The following is a 20,939-nucleotide window of genomic DNA, read 5'->3' as shown; positions in this document are numbered from 1 at the left end:
GTGAAATACTTTTCTAGCATGTGTGAGACACTGGGTTTGATTCTCAGCACTGCATATAAATAAATAAAACAAAGGTCCATTGACAACTAAAAATTTTTGAAAAAAATCATCTTGAGATGGCAGATTATTCAAGTGAACCTAGTATAATCACAAAGTTCCCTATAAGTAAGGCAGGGGAATCAGATGCTTCCATGTGACAATGGAAACAGAGATGGGAGGAGAAAAAGAAGAGAGATTTGAGCTTGGAGGAAGGAGCCACCAGCCAAGGAATGCAGGGAAGCTTCTAAAAGCTAGAAAAGTCAAGGAAACAGATTGTCCCCTAGAGCACACAAAAGTAAGGTACCCTGCAGGCAACTTGATTTTAGCCACATAAAACCCAGTTTGGACTGTTAAAAAAAAGAATTGTATTATTTTAGGCCACTACATTTGCAGTGATTTGTTTGTGGTAAAAAATAACAAAAGGAAGGCTGGGGCTGTTGCAGAGCACTTGACTAGCACATGTGAGGAACTGGATTCAATCCTCAGCACCACAGAAAAAAATATAAACAAAATAAAAGCATGCCATCCATTTACAACTGCATTTTTTTAAAAAAAAAATAGCAATAGGAAACTAATAACATAGGAAGAAAAATTGGATTACTTTAAAAAGTTGTTTGGCAATATCTACAGAGCTGAACATATGCCTACTTCGTGACTCACAATTCCAGTACTAGGTATGTACCCAACAGAAATAGGTACATATGTTCACCCAAGGATATCTAGTATCATGTTTATAGCCATATTGTAATGTCTCAAACCTGAATATTACCCAAATGTCTATCAGGAGTAAAATAGTTGAACTGTATTCACATCATAGAATACTATATAGCAAAAAGAATGAACAAACCACAACCACACACAGTATTCATCTCTAAAATTTAATATTGTGGTAAATTAGTCAAACAACAGGGTGACAGGGTGACAAGGTGATTCAAGTGCCAAACAAGCAAAACTAATGTATGCTGTTTGAAACCACTACTCCCCACAAGGGGGAGATATAAAGAGATCTTCTGGGGAGCTGGTGGTGTTGTTTCTTAATCTGGATTATTCAATTAGTGCAAAATCACTGAATTTGGGAAATGTGCACCTTTAAATATGTACACTACATATACATAGATAAAAAGCTTTAAAAATAGACAATGGGAAGAGACCTAAGACTTCCAGCAAATTTGCCCATTCCTTTCTGGGAACCTCCAAACAAACCATGGCAAAGGGCAACCCAGATCCAGGACTTCCAACTCCCACCTCTAGGGTAAAATGTCCCATGAACTTGCTTCTAAAGACTCCGAATGATAGAAAACAGTGAATCTTTTCTCTGTCAGACTCTCCAAGATAAGCACAGAGTTAAAACCATTTCCTTAGTATGGGGATACAGCTCAATGAGGGGTAGATCACTTGGCTCATGTGCAAAAGGCCCTGTGTTTGATCCCCAGCACCACCACCACCACCACCACCACAACAACAACAACAAAAACTGTTGTTTTAATTTCATCTTTCTTGATCTTTCAGCGGAGTTTAATATATGAACTGTATTTTTGTTGAATGTCATATTAAGCCTTAATAGCAGTGTAATATAGTTATGAATTCATAAAAATAAAAGCAAGAATGATTGTTCCCACTAACACTCCAACCAGAAGTGAGGCTCTGGCATTGCCTAAGTGATCAGGATAGAGCAGAGTCCCGCGAGGGCAGATTCACTGACCAGCCGCATGGATACGAGCTGGGCAGAAAAAGGGGCGCAGAAGCCGACCAAAGATCCTAGGGGCCTTGGGGACCCTACCACCCTAGCTCTAGGACGAGTCAAGTCTTTGGGGCCAAAGCGCAGTGGCCAGAGGAGGGGCGGGGCCCGGCTTATGAGAACAGAAGGCGGAGCTTCGGAGAAAAACCTCTGGCCCCCGGGACTGGACTGGCACGCGGCCCCCACCTGCGGCGAATCCCCAAGTCCGCGCGTCACTCCCAGCGGAATCGCCGCACAGCCCCAGCGTCTGGCGAAGTGCGCGCCTCCCGGCTCCCACTCCAAGCTTCTCAGCCCGCCGCCTGCCTCTCTCTGCCAACCAGGGGCGGGGACGGGGAGGCACCGACTAGCATCTGAGATTGGCGCCGCCAAAGACCAAAAACCATTACCCAGTTCCGACGGCAGACTGGGGTGGGCAGCTCGGTCCGGCTTTGCGCCCTGGGGCCACCAGTTCGGAGGGTCAGAGCTGCCTGAGGGAAGCGACGGGCGCCGCTGCCAACTCGACAGAGAGTCTCAGGTCAGTGTGCGGCGCCTTCTCTGCCGGCTGCACTTGGGGAAACTTTGGGTTGCCGTGGCAGCTGCTGGGAGGAGGGCACCGAGGGCGCAGCCCGAGACCCCGAGGCCGCGTGGCCTTCGTGCGCCCCGCCCTCGAGCTCAGGCTCCGGATCTCGCACCTCACGTGCATCCTGACACTGCAGTGCCCCTAGCCAAGAATGAGACCCGGCCCACCGAGAGGCAACGGGCTTCACGGGCCTCCCCAGCGCCTCTGCCCCGCCACCCCGGGGTGCGCTCAGCCCGAGCATACCCTCTCGCCTCCTGCAATCCTCGCCGGTGCTCGGGTCCCGCTTTGCGGCGGGCGGCTGGGGCTTGGACCCCGCGGGATGCGGGTTCCGCCTCCTTCTTTGCCTCACGGCGCTGGGGGAATGTACCCGAGCCGCGGAACTGCTGGGTGTCGGCGGCGCGCGCTCGGCCGCAGGAGCGCGCGGGTCGGAGGGTCCAGCTCGAGCGCGTCTCCGTAGGTGCCTGGGGCCGCTGGGCAGCAGGAGATGCAGGCTGGGCGCAGATGGTGGGTTGTGGCTTGAGGAGTCCTTTGCAGCCTCTGGCTCGAGCAACCGGAGTCAGACAGAGGTGGGCAGCTGGGTCCCTTGGCTCTCCAGCGCGCACATCCTTGGCACCAAGGATGTGCGCGCTGGAGACCCCCTTCACGCAGAGCCGGGGTGCAGAGGTGCGCCTTCCCTGGGATAAGGGCAATGGCTGTCCTCTCTGGCTCGCCATTCCCCAAGGGTGGGCTGCATCCTCCCAGAGGGCTGGAGGTGAGGAAACCACTCTTCAGGGGCCCTGGTCAGAATCCCCTTTCGTGGATGGCAATAGCTTCAGCCCTCCAGCCGCTGCCCTGGCTCACAGAGGAGGTGAAGAAACATGCGCCCCGCCCCCATCCGTGCCCCAACGCTGTCGCCCCAGTCACCTTCCTTTGCCCTTCTCTGACAGCACTTTGGGCTTGCTCCCTCCCGTTCTTGGAAAAGCCTGAAGAGACGCCATGGGGGATCCAGAGACGCTGCCAGCATCCTCAATAGCTCGGAAATCTAGTCATCTTGGTTCCCTGAGATTGGAGGTGCAGGTTTGTCCTCCACCCACCCCTCTGTTACCTGTGTGTGTGTGTGTGTGTGTGTGTGTGTGTGTGTATGTGTGTGTATTGAGGGGGAATCTATTCAGAGATGTAGGGGTGTATATATCCCAATGATTTTTCCTAAAGGTCCTGGGGACAGCCCCAAGGTAATAGAAGATAACCTAGCCCTTTGTGGGTATGTGTAGGGAACAGTACTAGCTACTCCTTCCCTTAGGCATTTTGTCAATAATTCTTAGAAACTGGTGCTGGGGAAGAGCACTCTTCTTGGCCAGTCCCTTACATTTCCTGGGACAATCTCAGATGCATCTTGCTGGGTAGGAGAGGCATGCTTTAATTGTGGCTGGCAGGCTTTCCTTACTCCAAGTTGGCCTGGGCATCCTGGCCTTAGGCTCCCCAAAGGACCATGTTTTTTCAGACTTGTTTGGGAAGAGCAAGGCAGCAAACCTCCAACCCCCAGGGCCTGTTCTAACTCAAGGCTGTACTCTGAAACCGAAAAAGGCTCCCTTAACTCCTTTCTGGGCTAACCATCTCTACCCTTCACTCCCGCAGAGGAGTTGAGCATCAAACCACTTGAAGACCTGTAAGAGTTAGAGGTAGGGGTTGATAGCATATAGGAATGAAGAGACTGCCCCACATTTTCTTGAAGTGGGCAGCAAGCACCTGGTATTGAATATCTAGGAATAGAGCCTGGAATCTTATTTTTAACAGATTCTCCCTGTGATGTTTATGCCCACAAAAGGTGAGAACCCATTGGTAGAGGAAATTTGGCCTCATTGTCCAACCCCACCAGCACAGAGGATTCACATGCAGAGGACCTGTATTTGCTGATGCATGTTTAGAAACTGTCATATGTTGAATTCTTCAGCAACAAGTATATTTGAGTATTTTTAAATTCTTAGAACTGTCTACTGTGACATAGATATTATCCTCATTTTAGGGGTGAGAAATTACTTCCCAAAGGTTGGTAACTTGAAGAGAGACAGCCCAGGTTCTTGACACACACACCTTGCTGCCTCTTCTGCATAAAGGCAGGACTCGGGTTAGTGGGAAGGACTGAATTTGAGCTTCAAACCTATTTGTGATGTTTTACTCCCTCTCTCCTCCACCATAGCCAGACAACTAACTTTATGGTGGGATAATGGATCCAATTAGAAAGTATAGTAAAAGGAACAAAGGAAAACAACTTTTTTGACCTAATGAAAGGAAAACAGGGAAATATTGGGAGAGAAAGCCATAGGAAAGGCCTAGCCTGTCACCTCCAAGACAGCTTTTAAAGTACCTCAGCCAAAATGGCACTGTCACGTTAGACACTGCATGAGTCAAGTTCTCCAGACAGAACCATGCTCTGCAGCAAACTGGTCATCCAAGAGACAAAGAGATGTTAAGAAAGGACAGAGAAATGTGTACTTAACCTCTGACAGGCAGGTGGATAAGACAAAGGACCTTGGGAGAATTCCCTTTTCTTTTCTTCCTTAGCCTTCTCACCTGGCTGAACCAGGTAAGGGCCTGCAGGGCAGGCTCCATCCTACAAACAGACACCCACCAGTTTGCTATGCATAAAATCTACTCCAGGCGCTTTTACAAACTCGTAATTGGTGAAATATGATAAACTGAACAAACACTGTAGAGATTTCTTAACAAGGAATTAAAAAACTAGACTCTAAATGAGAAAGATGCTTGCAGCAAATCATTGGTGTTTATGTGCCTCTGAATAGCTTTGATTTCCTTTGGTAGGAACTGACAGCTGGCTGCCAGGAGACTCATCCAGGGACAGAAGAGAAAAAGTGAAGTATGAAATTTGGAATAATGTTTTCAGGTAACTTTCTATTTCCATTTGGAGTGGGTGTGTAGAAGGGTGAGTATAGTTATGGTTTGAACTGCTTCATTTATCCACAGATATTTTTAATAGGACTCATAATTTTAAAATGCAACGATTTTCTTTCTTCCTGGCTTCCAGTCTCCTGGTAGCAGGGCAGGCAGAGAACTGGGGATCTCAACTTTCAGCCTACAGATTCTCACTTTATCCACATTTTCAGCTTGCTGCCTTCAAGTTCAGAGCCTTTCTGATCAGTTTGCTCAGGTTATCAATCTTTGTTTTCTTGCAGTTAGTTGTCTGCTACTTGGGACAGGGTGAAATAGCTGGAGGCCCAGGTACTCTGTCTGCAGATTTTCAACTGTCCTCTCATCTTCAGTCCTGTGCCTCCCTGCCACTTTCTGCAATGCTTGGAATCTCTGAGTGCTCAACTTTATGGGCCCTGTTAATGGGTGGGCTCCCTTCTCTTTGAGCCTCCTCCCCTGGCTCTTTATTTTGCAGCTATCTACCATTCCACCAGCTCAACTCTCTTCCAGGGCTTATTTGAAATTACTTATCTGATGATTCGTCCCCTCTAATTTTCTTTGTTCTTGAGAATATATATATATCTTTTTTAAAAATTAACCAAGTAGTTCTAATTTTGATGGGGTCTTGGTTGTAGAGAGAGATACTGAAAGATTGTGATAAAATGCCATGATGAATTGTAATTGATGTTAAAGACATTCTAACTTTAAAATAAAAATGTTTGTGCAACTGTTTAATCATTAAGGTCTTATAAAAACATAGGATTTAGAAATTATAAAGAAAATGTACTTAAAGGATATGTTCTTTCCATTTCTCACTGATTATATTCCACTTATGTTTACAAAATATTATTTATAGATTCTGAAAAAGCATTTTTAGTATTTTATCTGTTACTTAAATAGGCTTCAGGTTAGAGATGTGATAAAAATAAAAGGAGTCAGAATTATGAGACAATGTTTGTGTATGTGCTGCTGAAGATTGAACCCAGGACCTCGCCTGTGCTAGAAAAGTTTTCTATCACTGAGCTACATCTCCAGATCCCTGAAATAAAAAAAAAAAATTTAAGAAGGATGTAGTGAGTAGGAAGGCACAAGAAAGTCTTCTAGCATTGTTTAATTTCATGTTTCATCCACATGGAATATTATGATTGTCATTCCATAGGGGAATGTCATGAGCAGCGCTAGTAATAATTATTCAGAGGTGGATTATCTTTAAATACAAGCATATATTCGGTCACACCAATCACCAAAAACAAACAATTAATGCAAAGCTCATTGGGTGTGCTGGAGTACCCCAACTAGCATTCAAAGCACATTAATTAAACACTATAAACAAATCACACAATCCTAGGGCAACCATGAGCCCCCAAATACCTCCAATGCCACGTGACTTCTCTTAGTCAAAGAGCAGACGTTGTCCTTGTCTGGTGGTTCTCTCCAGCCGATGGCTAGACGTCAGGAAATAGTGGAGTCAGTCCAGGGATGGACGGCAAGGTGGCCATTCTCACTGATTTCTTAGAGCAAAACACTTCAATGTGGCAGGACCAGCAATTTAAATACAGTTTCATGTTGGTGGTGTACCTTGATGATTGGTTATGCCCAGTGAAAGTCAACGTCCATTGGTTATATCCAGTGAGGTAATATATTTGCAACTGGGCATGTTCTTTGCACATGCTTATGGAGCTGCACTCCCTATCATATGTAACCAGTCATTGCTAAGAATGCCTATGGCTAGTGCCCCTTATAGCTCTTTATCAATTGCAAGCAGACATGTCTAAGCAGTTCAATGGCTGCTGTTCCTTATGGCCAACAACTTAGTTAGTCCCAGCATGTCCCAGCATGTCTATGGCAGATGCACCTTACAAGGAAGAACCCAACACTCTGATAGACTGAGCCTTTACCAGGACATATAGCTCATTAGTAGGTGTGTCGGGATTGAAACCTGGGCCTGCGAGTCTGAACTTCTTCCAGTTGGAGTGTTTTCTGTGTGGAAAGTAAAACTGAACTGGGGGGTTGCTTAAACACTACATATAATGAAGAAGTTGACTGAATTTTAATATCTCAGCTCTGGGTGCTCAGTCAGGATGTTTCTCTCAGACAGGAGAAAAGAACATTCTAGGCAAGAGAAATGGTCTTAATTAAAAAGTAAATTTAGCTCTATGAAAAATAAGTCAGACTTAAATATCAGAATATCAGCACTTTGGATGTACAAATAGATAAGGAAAGGTTAAAAAAAAACACTTGAAAGAGGATGAAGGCCTAATGATAGGAGATTATTCCAGTAAGATACTGATTACAAAATGTGACCTTAGGGACTCAAATATGTACTATACATTTAAAGAATAAAATATCTATGGCTTTTTTTTTCTCTGAAAAATTTAATGTTCAGAATTGTCCTACTAAATGTTAAAAAGTAAGCAAACCAAGTGACTTTAAAAGTCATTATAGCCAGCTGCAGTGATATGGATCTATAGTCCAAATTACTTGGGAGATTGAGGCAGAAGGATCGCTTGAGCCCAGGAGTTCAGGGCCAGCCTGGACAATATAGCGAGGCCTGTCTCTTAGAAAGAAAAACAAAAGTCGTCATAATGAAGAAAGAGTAAACCTCATGGAGTTGTTTTTGCTAGCCAGCCCTCCAGCCCTTGAGAGAGAGGATCTACCATTGTATTTATGACAGATAACTTAGGCAGCCAGTTGATACCATTTATTTGCTTCTTTAAGATCTGCAGCCCACAGCATCCCGCTTTCCACAGGACTGAGGTGGACACTGTGCCACTCAGGGATCCAGGTTGCCCCTATTGCCAGCTCCCTTTCTCCTGGAACCTCTTGACACCAATCTTAGTGAAAGAAAAGTTTTGACGGGAAGTGTTCAGATTTAGTGTTGTGGACAAAGGCCTTTACTTGAAAAGTCCAGAGACTTCCCAAATAGGTTCTTATGAGAGTTTAAAACAACAAAACTCCAAAGCAAGATTTCCCAAATAGAAAGCATATTTCCCTATATGAAAGTATAATATTAAAATATGGTACCTGGCAACTTGTTCATATTTCAGTGTTTCTTAAATGCTACTTTTTTCCCAAAGATTTTTAAAAATGACCATTTACTGTATCTATTATTACTAGGTGATTTATTACTAGTTACTAGTTACTAGGTGATTTCTATTTTCGATGTTATGTTCCAAATCACTTCTCTAAATTTCTTTGCTGTATTAAATGCATTTATAAATGAAAAATACTAAAAGAAGTATCTTTTATGATGGCTCTCTCACTGTGGCTCTTTTCAAATGTTTTGCTTTAGAATAGATCTTTTGAGTTGGAACCCATGCTACTAGTAGATTCTAAATTCCTATGTTCCTGAGTCACAGGTATGTTTATCTCTGGAATAGTTCTTACAGAATGTGACAATGAGGACGTAAAATCAAAATGTTTACTTTTGTTGTGTTTACATATATATTTATTGAGTAGTTGTTCTTTGTTTGCATCACGAATGATACCAAAGTGGAGAGGAACAAGTTTATTCTTCAGAATGCTTCCTTTCATGGCAACTGCAATGGAAAGTTTGTGCAAAAATACTATTGATAACACCATGAATTATGTTGCAAAAATAAGACCTCGTATGACTCTGTAAATTTTGCATGTATGCTATGCTTTTTTTTTCTGAATGCATGTTTTATTTTACAATAAATAGATAAGAGTGGCATTATATGGAAGAGTATATGAAATAGGTACCGTTTAAACAATAATAATAAAATGACACCCCTATACATAGCACCAAGATTCAGAAATAGAACATGATCATTTTCTCTTAACTTTTATGTTTATCATTCTTTTTTGCTTTCATTTTTATTTCCTACTTATAAATGATCTGTAAGTAAAATAATTGTATCTTTAAAAAAACTGGGCAACAAGCACACAATTATACACATCAGGAAAGAGCAATATTTGCCAATATATGATGGCAGCTCTCAGAAGATAAATTGGACAGTCTCTGCATCTTGGTCTGGCTCAACGTCCAGGTGTGCTTACAAGAACTCCTGTAGGCAAGGTCAAGAGTGAGTGGGTCCTGGGAAGCGTGGGGCTCAACATTACAGAGCTGCTGGCAGTGCACAGTGAGACCAGTACTGGTATCTAAAGGGAATGAATGGGCTGTTCAGTCTTTCTCCTCTGAAGCCCACTAGAGATGAAATGAGCACCATGATTGCCACAGAAGACAAGTATAGAAGAGAGAGGAGCGACGTGGTTGGGACACAGCAAGCAAAGACAAGAACTGAGAGCAGGCTCCCCCTGGGATGTGGTCCTCTGCTAACAGATGGAGAAATGACCAAGTGATCTTAGAGAGGGTATCTTTGGTACTCATTATCCCAACATTTCCCTTCAGCATTTTCCTGGGGGTGGGTGCCTTTCCTACCTGAAGATGTCTAGCCCTTGGTGTCTCATGCTCTCCTTTTTCCTTGTTTCACTATTTCATCTTTGTCAATTACCTCCTCCAGTAAATTTTTGAGAGTTTGTCCTAGTTCTTGTCCAATGGCTTAGCTAAATATAGAATTTGAAACAGGTTCATTTTCCTTCAGAATTTTAAAGCTATTCCTCCAATGTTTTTCACCATTATTATTGGTAGATCTGAAACTATAGTAATTCTGGATCCTTAAGTATGAAACTTATCACCACATTCCCTGAACCCTACCTCTAAACCTGTGGAATCTTCTCTGTTTTAGAAATTTACAACCAGGTGTTATAAGTATGGTTGGCTTTCATTTATTGTGGGATGCTCTAATTGGGCCCTTTTAATTTGGTTATTCATGTTCCTTGGACCTAGAAATTCTTTTTGATCTCGTTGATTTCTCCCCTGTGCTCCTACCTCTGCCCTCCAGTATTTTTTCCTTTATGCAGCTTCCATTATTTGAATGTTGAAGTTCCTGGTCTGGTCCTCTAATTGTCTTCCCCACTCTATTCATTTTGTTTGACTACTTTAAAGATTTTTTTTCTCTTTGACTTTTTTTTATCTTAAATTTACACAGAGCTTTCATGCAATCAACTATCAATAATTTAAAAAAAATTTCCAATTAAAAAAAATTACTTAACATTAAAAAAATTTTTCTAATCAGTTATATATGACAGCAGAATGCATTTCATTTCATTGTGCACAAATGGAGCACAATTTTTCATTTCTCTGGTTGTATATGATGTAGAGTTGCACCATTTGTGCAGTCATACATGTACCTAGTGTAATGATGTCCTTTGCATTCTACCATTTTTCCTACCCCCATGCCCCCTCCCTCCATTATGGATCAGAATCCACTTATCAGAGAGAAAATTCAGCCTTTGATTTTTGGTAATTGGCTTACTTAGCATGATGTTCTCCAACTCCATCCATTTACCTGAAAATGCCATAATTTTATTCTCTTTTAATGCCAAGTAATATCCCATTGTGTATATATACCAGAATTTCTTTATCCATTCATCTATCGAAGGGCATCTAAGTTGCTTCCACAGTTTAGCCATTGTGAATTGTGCTGCTATAAACACTGAAGTGGCCGTGTTACTATAGTACACAGTTTTTAAGTCTTTAGGGTGTAGACTGAGGAGAGGGATAGCTGGGTGAAATAGTGGTTTCATTCCAAGTTTTCTAAGGAATCTCCGTACAGCTTTCCAGATTGGTTGCTACCAGCAATGAATGAATGTGCCTTTTCCCCCATATCCTCGACAACACTTATTGTTGCTTGTATTCTTGAAAACTGCCATTCTAAATTAAATCTTAGAGTAGTTTTGATTTGCATTTCTCTAATTGCTAGAGATGATGAACATTTTTTCATATATTTGTTGATTGATTGTGTTTCTTCTTCGGAGAAGTGTCTGTTCAGCTTCTTAGTGCATTTATTGATTGGGTTGTCTGTATTTTTTGGTATTTTTTTGAGTTCTTTATAAATCCTGGAGATCAGTGCTCTCTATCTGATGTATGTGTGGTAAAAATTTGCTCTCTCATTCTGTAGGCTCTCTCTTCACCTCATTGATTGTTTCTTTTGCTGAGAAGCTTTTTAGTTTGAATTCATCCCATTTATTGATTCTTGATTTTATTTCTTGTGCTTTAGGAATCTGATTAAGCAAGTCAGGACCTAATCTGACATGATGAAGATTTGAGCCTACTTTTTCCTCTGTTAGGTGCAGGATCTCTGGTCTAATTCCTAGGTCCTTGATCCACTTTGAGTTTTGTGCATGGTGAGAGATAGTGGTTTAATTTCATCCAGATTTCCCAGCACCATTTATTGAATAAGCTATCTTTTCTCCAATGTATATTTATGGTGCCTTTGTCTAGTAAGAGATACTTTAGAGATCTTATCAGCCTTCTCATCCAGCTTTTCTGTTGAATTTCCCAGATCTGTATCATGTTTTTGCCTTTTGAGAACTTTTTTTATGGAATCTCAATATTCTTTTTTTTCATATGATATTATTCTTATAATGCAGTTACAATATCTTGTTCATGTGAGGATAATGAGTTTTGAAATTTTCATTTTCCTAACATCTGTTTCCTCCAAGTTGCTTATTTCTTTTACTATGATGTCTGTCTTCAATGTAGGAGGCACTTTGGTTTGTTTTCGAGCACACAGGTGAGGCTTGTCACGTGTAAGCTTCACTGTGGGATTATCTGGTGGCATGTAGGGGAACCTGCCTAGATGTTTTCTCTTAGCAGATCCAGCTCTTGAGAGGAGAGTATAGCAGGGGTAAGGGATGGCTTCCAGCCTTCTTGGAACTGAGCTGGGGAGTCTCCCAGGCAGTGGTCAAAAAGTGAAACACTTATTCTCGGTTTTCTGTTGTTCTCAAATATGCCTAGTGTCTCCAACCCAGAAACCTGTTTCACCATTTCAGCACACCTCTGTGTAAGGAAAGAACCAAATGAAGGAAAGAGAGGGGAGAGATGTCCCAATAGTAACAGGTTTATTAGGGACAAACCTGCGGAGGGGATCCAGTGCAGACTGAGACCTGTATTCCAACTTCTGCTTATAGCCTGGGGTCATTATAGGGACTTGAGAGAGTGGGAGAAATTTTGCATTTAGGCTGTTGGTAGGGGGTTGTCAGGAAAGGATGCTTGTGGTCTCACCTCCATTGTTGAAGTGGTCATTGTTTCAGGCCAAACCAAGATGACAGAGTATTGTCTGGGGGTTTAGTCGAAGTAACTGGGAGGTGACTCTTGTTCGAAGATGAAGGATATGTTTCAAAATGGCAATTCCTGTGTCAAGTTCTCCCTAACATTCTGGACATCCAGAATGAGAGAGCGGCACTGGTCTACTGCCAGTGACTTGGAGTTGTGGGAACCACCTAAGGCAGTGCTTCCTGTGCACACAAATCACATGGGATCTAGTGAAGAGGTAGGTGCTGATGCAGTAGCTCTGGGCTTGAGTCTGAGATCTGCTGTCTAGTAAGCTTTTTGCTGCTGGTCTGAGGTGAGATCACACTTCCAGCAGCAAAGACCCAAGACTTCTCTAACAGCTTTTCACCTGGCCCTCCTTACTTTCCATGAATTCTTCATCACTATCATCACCCAGTTCTAAAGCTTCTGGGCTACTGCCTTCAGGATTCTGCGGTGTGTGTGGAGTTGGTTCTCAGCTTTATCTTTATCGTTGCTGACTCAAGGCCCAGCTTTCTCAGGTTGATAGAGTCAGTTGCTACTGGCTTACCAGCTTACTAGTTTCCAAAATGTCACTGTCCCCTTCTTTCATTTTCCCTCTAACTTTTGGGGGTGGGGGCGTAATTCTTTCATTTTGTGGTGCGGTGGGGGTTGGTCAGGAAGAAGCAAAATTGTGTGTGTTCTGCCATATTAACCCTAACTCTCACCATCTGCTAAAGCATTTCCCTCAATTTGGTTATATCTGTGTAAACAGAGTTTGTTTTGTAATTCATAACTACTGTGGTATGCCTCTGGGTCTTTGCATACAGTGTTCTCTAATTCTCTCTTTCTCTTTTGTCTGCCTGCCAAATTCTTTGTTTTTTTAATTTTTATTTTCTTTGCAGTGTTGGGGATTGCTAGGCAAGCACTCTACTACCTGGCTGCACTAACAGCCCTATCTGACACAGTCTTCAAGACCCAGATCCAGGGCTGGCTTCTGTGAAGCCCCCTTTGTTTCAGAGTTGTTGAAGCTGTTGTGTTGTCATGATTCTTCCCGTAGCCAGCTGATTGATTATACAATAATCCAGCTATGCAGTATTTTCCAAAGATTGTGAACTCCTCAGGGTAGGCTTGTGTCTTTGCATCTCAGTACCCAGTACATTTAAGAGCTTATGGATACCTAACAATTGAATTAATTTTTGTGCATGTCTATATTTTTCTTTTTTTAAATTTTCTGCTCTCTCTGTGTTTTCTTTCTATTAAGAGGTTATTATATCACATGTTCAAGGCCAACCTGGGCAACTGAGCAAGACTCCATCTCAAAACAAAATAAAAAGTTTGGGGATGTAGGTCAGTAATGAGGCACTTGCCAACTTGTGCAAGGGTCTCAGTTCAATCCTTCAATCCCCAGTCCTGGGCGGGGAGAAAAGTCAATGATTAGCATAAATATAAGTTCTCAATTTCTAAAAACTACCCTATTATATTAGATTTAAATATTATATAGACATCCATTTTACATCTAAATATCAATAAAAGACAAAATTTCCCTTAGCCTTAATGAAGGCATAATTATTACCCCTGACTAAAGTGATCTATTGAAGGAGTTTGAATTTAAAATATTTAAATAAATTAAATGTAAATCTTTTTCAGTTTCAATGTTTTTTTTTAAGTCTACCAAGCTTCCAGGGCTCCTTTCAGATTTCTTGCCTATAAGACCTTTTTAGAGCAAATGAAGTACCATTAAAATTTAACCCAAACTTTGGATTGTGCAGAGGGGAGTGAGGGGAGGGACAGGGGAATGGGGATGGGAAAGATGGTGGAATGAGGTGGACATTATTACCCTATATACATGTAATGGTTACACTTCTGGTCTGATTCTGCATCATGTTCAGCCACAGGAAGGAGAAGTTGTGCTCCATTTGTGTACAATGTGTCAAAATGCCTTCTACTGTCATGAATAACTAACTAGAACAAAAAAAAATAACCCAGAAATTGTTAATAACACCATAGTCTAGTCAGCATGTAATTTAAATAATGGAATTAATAAAAATGTACAATTATGCTCACTATTGCTAGCTTAGTGTGAATTTCAGACATCATGTCAGCTCTCTTAAAGTTTTGTAGACCAAATAATTTTTCATCACCTAACAAAACATAAAAATGCCTTTCAAATTGAAAATCTAGTATCACTTGCATAATTTAAGGGCATGTTTAAGTAATTTAATATTAGAGCTTTTACATTAAGCTACTACAAACATGCTATATTTTAGTTGATTCAATTGCAATTATACAGAACATTGGCATTTTTACTTGAATTTACTTTTTACTATTATTCATTTAAAAATACTTTTCACTTCCAGGCACTGTGGCACATGCTTGTAATTCTAGTCCCTCATGAGGCAAAGGCAGAAGGATTGGGAGTTCAAAGCCAGCCTTAGCAACAGTGAGGCACTAAGCAACTCAGTGAGATCCTGTCTCTAAATAAAACACAAAATAAGGACTGGGGTTGTGGCTCAGTGGTAGAGTGCTTGCCTAGCATGCACGAGGCACTGGGTTTGATTCTCAGCACCACATAAATGTAAAATAAAAATATTATGAGTACCAAAAAATTATATATATATATATATATATATTTTTTTTTTCTTCCACAGGCCTGGGCTGTAGCTTAGTGGTAGAGCGCTTGCCTAGCATGTGTGAGACTCTGGGTTTGATCCTCAGCACCACAGAAATAAAGCTATTGTGTCCATTTACAACTAAAAATAATTTAAAAAATATGTTTTAACAGGTAAAAAAAAATAAGTGGATTATTATTTAAAAATGAGCTTTAGGGAATAACATGTTGGCATTCCATCATAAATATTCAAGGATGATTTCAAAAATACATTTTAGTTTGTAATTCCCTAAAGATCATTTCTTTTCTAAAATTTACTTTTCAATTCATGATTTTTCTCTGCTAATAACATAATCCAATGTATGTCCCCTTTATACCTATTTCAGAAATTGTGAGTGACAAAATGAATGTAAATTGGGACGTTGATTCCCGCTAATCTTTTGGTCTTCATCTTCTTTGATAACCAGCTATTGATTTCTGACTTTTGAAGATGGATGAAGGTACAAAAATTTCAAATGATGGAAATTCCTTGATCAAACAGTCCATCAGAGCCGACTTCGCTTCACAAGACTTTTGCTAGAAGGTGGTGCCTACATCAATGAGAGCAATGACCTCGGGGAAATGCCTTTAATGATTGCTTGTAAGACCAAACATGTGGATCCCCAGAGTGTCAGTAAAGCCAAAATGGTGACGTACCTGTTAGAAAACAGTGCCGATCCCAATATACAGGACAAATCTGGGAAAACTGCCTTCATACACGCTTGCTTAGAAAAAGCTGGTCCAGAAGTTGTTTCTTTGCTCCTAAAGAGCAGAGCTGACCTCAGCTTGCAAGACCAATCTGGTTACTCAGCTCTTGTTTATGCAATAAATGCAGAAGACAAGGAGACCCTGAAAGTTCTCCTTAGTGCTTGCAAGGCAAAGGGGAAAGAGGTCATTATTATAACCACTGCAAAATCACCCTCTGGGGGGCACACTACCAAACAGTACCTAAACATGCCTCCTGCAGACATCGATGGGTGTCACTCCCCAGCCACCTGCACCACTCCTTCTGAGATAGACATCAAAACAGCCTCATCGCAACTTTCACATTTTTCTGAAACTGAACTGATGCTTTTTGGCTTTAAAGACCGGGAGGCCTGTGGAAGCAGTGATGATACCTGGGAACCAGGCTCTCCCGTGAGGAAGCCTGCAGTGTTCCCTAATGGGCCCAAGCTATCCCAGGGTCCAGCCTGGATCAAAAGTACCCCATTATTAAAGCACCAGAACAGAGTGGCCTCCTTGCAAGAGGAGCTCCTGGATATTACACCAGAGGAAGAATTCTCCAAAACCAATGGGCTGGCACTTTCTAAGCGATTCATCACAAGGCACCAAAGCATTGATGTAAAAGATACTGCGCATTTGCTCAGAACCTTTGATCAGGCTGGTTTAAGGAATATGTCATATGATGAAATAAATTATCAATTTCTGTTTCCAGATGGAAATCAGCCATGTGCTGAAATTCCTGTTGATCAGGACCCAGACCCTAACCAGACGATATTTACCTCCACCTTGAGAAGCATAGTTCAAAAAAGAAACTCAGGGGCAAATCACTACAGCTCTGATTCCCAGCTCTCCGAAGGCCTTATTCCACCAACTTTAGAAGATGGCAAAACATTTACAGGAAAAAAGAAGATCCTCTTGCCATCTTCTTCACTGTTGTCAGGCTCCAAATAATTGTCAGAGACCATCCCCCCAGGGCCCCTGAGCAGGAGAAATCCTGCAGTTTTAGAAAGGCGGGGTTCTGGAGCTTTCCCTTTAGATCACAATATTATGCAGACCAGGCCTGGGTTTCTGCCACCCTTAAATGTAAATCCTCACCCTCCCATCTCAGATATCAATGTCAACAATAGGATTTGCAGCCTTCTTTCTTGTGGTCAAAAAGTGCTTATGCCAACAGTTCCTATTTTCCCTAAAGAATTAAAAAGTTAAAAATGTTGTTAAGGAGACAGTCTTTGCAAACAGAACAAATTAAGCAATTGGTAAATTTTTAAGAGAAGGCTACAAAACACATTGTCTTCAGATGTCTGTGTCAGAGAAATACACACCTAGAAAAGAAAGCTTAAATGTCCATCCTTTTATGTCTTGTTATTGGTTAGCCCATTGTGGTTAGATAGACTAAAATATTATGTTTTGAATTAAGCACTGTGAACATATGCATATTGTACAGCTTCTGCTGAGGGAATTCTCTCAAACAAAGTGAAAGCTATTTTTCTCAAAGCTTCCAATATTTATCAGCCTTCATGTGGTCCAGGTTTTCCATTTAAACAAAAATGAGCAAAAAAAAAATCACAATATTTTGAAGATTTAAAAAATTTTTTTCAGAATGTTTTTATTAGGAAACAATGTTTTCAAGTCATAATTATTTACCATTTCATGTCAACAAATAAGGTGATTTTCCACAATGCAAAAAGCATAAAAGAAAATGACAGCTCTAAAATGTTCTAACTTCAATCAACTCAAGGTACAAAGAAAGAAAGATCAAATTCTGAAAAAAAAATGTTGACTGCAGGTAAGTTAAGAGTTAATTTAAAAATTTAAAAGGTCAAAACACTATAGTTAAAATAGGCCACCCGTATTCCTGGTGTCAGCTAAATCAGTATCAATCTGGCAGAGTCAGGGATTTTACAAGCTACTAATATCCTATGCCAAGTTTTTTGTGTGCTTTTTATTTTGCTTTGGTTGTTTTTAAACAACCTTATATACAACTGCTGTCTTATGGTATCATTCTTGTACCACATCTTTTAATTCCTGTTATTTTTGGAAGTAGCATCTACAGGTTTCCAATAACAAGGTAATACAGAATTCAAAAAGCATTCTTCCTAAATTACATCAATATATACTTGTCTTCCAAAAAGAAAAAGAAAAAAAACAACCAACAACAAAAAAAAAAAGGTTGACATTTATCACAAACAGAAAATCATGCTTGCTTCATTTTAAAAAAGAAAGGCCAATTATTAGATTAGTTTAGGTAAACTTAAAATTAAGAAAGCCAGTAGAAACTTAATGACAAAATGTATTAAATATTTGGTCAATATTAAGCAATATCTTTTAATTTCAACATGCAGTTATTAGACATTCATATAATAAAGATACATAAGGATAACCTCAGTGTGACATTCTAATCACGTAGTATTTTAGGACCTATGCATAACTTCTAAAAAGATAAATGCTACTATTATAAAATATTTAAAAATGATTACATTATCTACATAACTTTAAAGTATGGTGTTTATACAAAGATTACTTACTTTTTTCTAGCAATTCTAAAACAGAATAAACCAAACTATACAAAACCTGAGTGTACTAACCAAAATATTGTCATATACAATATTATTGCTTTGCATTCTGTAATGGGGGAGATCTTAACAATAGGCATGATGCTCTTCTTGGTAATTTGACAAAAGCAAGTTGTAATGTATATAGTGATTATTTATGTCTCGTGGCTTTTATTTTAAAAAGTAATGGGAGGTTTTTCATTTGATGTTTTGAAAAATTTAATATTCATCACACTAGAAATATTTTTTATTCAGAACTTAAAATTGCACCAGAAGTTCTTAAGTAGGTAAATGTTTTTTGTGAGTTAATGTCAAGAAAAATGCTTGTGTTCAAGTTGTAAGGATACAGTTTAAATGAATATGTAAATAGATTAGTTCATAAACAAAATGGTATCAATAAAAATTTAAAATATCATTTTGATTATTGCTGATGTTTACTTCTTAAATACTAATAATAAATATTTCTACAAATTTCAATGGAAACAGCCATATATGTTACTTTGAAGAAATACAAAATCAAGAAAAAATCTGATATTCTCATTCCAACATGACAAAATTTTTATGGGATTAAAAATTTGGGGCCATATTTGGAAGAATTTTTCACCTGCTAGCCATCTTCAGAACATTGTAGGTGCTGAGATTTTTGGAGTCCAATTGTAAAGTGATCCCATGGGACTTTTTCACTCCATTAAGTGGAATATATACTGTGGGTACCAATGTGCAGATATTTGCAGTGTGTACGTGTGTGTGTGTTATGTGTGTGTGTAAGGTCTATTTTAAATTATATTTTAACTTTATGTAAGTATGATTTCATGTGAAATTCTGATGGTACTTCTTTAACTAGTTTTACAGGTACCATTTTCAATCTCTTGGGACTGGTACTTCCAAGAATGTAGCTGACACTAATGGTAAGAATTGTTCAGTAGAGGGCATCAGGCAGTGTCAGTTACTGAGACAAGTGTTGACAATGTGCATCCAATTTGATTCTCATATGGCTTACTTGAGAGAGAGAGAATGAACTAGTGAGGGTGATGAGAAGAATATTCCTCAGGTTTTTAAAATTTTTTTTATTTCCTGATGCTTTAACATCCTAGGGTCTTGTTGATACTCTTACCTGAATAATGATAAAACTTTTTTTTTAAATGGGTCTTGCTGTGTGTTACCCAGGCTGACTTCAAACTCCTGGGCTCAAGCAATACTCCTACCTCAGCCTCCCAAATAGCTGGAACTATAGGCACATCACTGTGCCCAACTCAAAACCTACATTATTAAAACAAGAAGGGTCTAGCCCAATGAGAAGTCATAATTCTTAATAGATTAACATTTGAGTTTATATAGCCTCCTTTGGTGCCAGAACTCCTTATAGTGTATACCTTCTTTGAATGTGTCTATAGTATCTTTCTTTCTTTCTTTTTTTTAGTTGTAGATGGATACAATACCTTTATTTATTTATTTCTATGTGGTGCTAAGGATTGAACCCAGTGCCTCCCATGTGCTGAGCAAGCACTCACTGGAGCTACAACCCCAGCCCATTTCTACAGTTTGTTTGTTTGTTTTGTTGTTTTTTGCAGTACTAGAAATAGAACCCAAAGGTGTTCTACCACTCAGCTATATTCTAAATCTTTGTTTTTCAAGTTTTGAGACAGGGTCTCACTAAATTGCCAAGGCTAGCTTATGATCTCCTGCCTCAGCCTCCCGAGTTGCTAGGATTACAAACATGTGCCTCAGATACAGAATGTCTTAAAAGGTAGGAAACAAACAAACAAACTGGAAAGAATAGTTAATGTTGCAATTAACAACATTAACAAAAAATAATTTAAAGAACCTTAATTGGCTAGAACACTGGAACAAAACCAATAGCCTAAAAGCTTAACAGTCATGGATCTCATATGTTTAGGTTTTGAAAATCAGTTGCATAAGATTAAGATGATTGACAATTAATGAGGGAAAATATGACACTTATTTAACTCCTAGCTTAATATAATTCAAGTATGTTTGGGATTGCCAACAGGGATAAGACTATGTTATTAAAAGATTAATCAGTGCCTTCTACTGATTCTGCACTCATAGGTCATATCTGAAACAGTGGTTTTAATTCAAGATATCAAATCTTAAACCAAAGTATATACACAAGAAAATGAAAAAGATGGTAAAGGCACTTTTTTGTTTTGTTTTTGTTTTTTGTTTAGTACTAGAGATTTAATCCAGGGCTCTTTTCAACTGAGGTTACTACAGAGCCACCTCCCCAGACATATATATATATATATATATATATATATATATATATATATATATATATATATATAGAGAGAGAGAGAGAGAGAGAGAGAGAGAGAGAGAGAGAATTAGTTATTTAGGGACACCTTAAATTGCTGAGGCTGACCTTGAGCTTCTGATCCTCCTGTCTCAGCCTCTGAAGTTGCTGGGATCATAGGTGTGCACCATCACCTACACTGAAGTGTTTTAAATAGGTTGAATAATTAGTGTTGTTTAGCCTATAGATAAAAGGACTCAGCTGAAATGAGCGAGTTGGCCTACAATACTCTAAGGACTGATGATTGACTTAGTCCAGAATCCTCCAGATAAAAACAAACTAGGACCAGAAAATGAAGTTACAGAAACATTTCAGTTCCCTTGTTTTGCTACTCAAAACTCTCTTTCTATGGAAAAGCCTGTTC

The 20,939-nt window shown here is 39.9% G+C and overlaps 1 pseudogene across 1 annotated transcript; it reads left to right on the top strand.

Annotated features, from left to right (window-relative positions):
• Window positions 1-1,880: 1,880 nt before the first annotated feature.
• Window positions 1,881-17,258, top strand: LOC144372506 (ankyrin repeat domain-containing protein 34B-like; annotated as a pseudogene). Its single transcript, XR_013432512.1, has 4 exons — window positions 1,881-2,291; window positions 3,263-3,392; window positions 5,136-5,217; window positions 15,415-17,258. The product of XR_013432512.1 is annotated as an ankyrin repeat domain-containing protein 34B-like (transcript).
• The last annotated feature ends 3,681 nt before the right edge of the window (window positions 17,259-20,939 follow it).

This window comes from Ictidomys tridecemlineatus, unplaced genomic scaffold (assembly GCF_052094955.1).
Source record: "Ictidomys tridecemlineatus isolate mIctTri1 unplaced genomic scaffold, mIctTri1.hap1 Scaffold_112, whole genome shotgun sequence".
In the NCBI taxonomy this organism is placed as follows: domain Eukaryota; kingdom Metazoa; phylum Chordata; class Mammalia; order Rodentia; family Sciuridae; genus Ictidomys; species Ictidomys tridecemlineatus.
The sequence above is the reverse complement of the archived record's forward strand: the minus strand, read 5'-3'. Positions and strand labels throughout refer to the sequence as shown.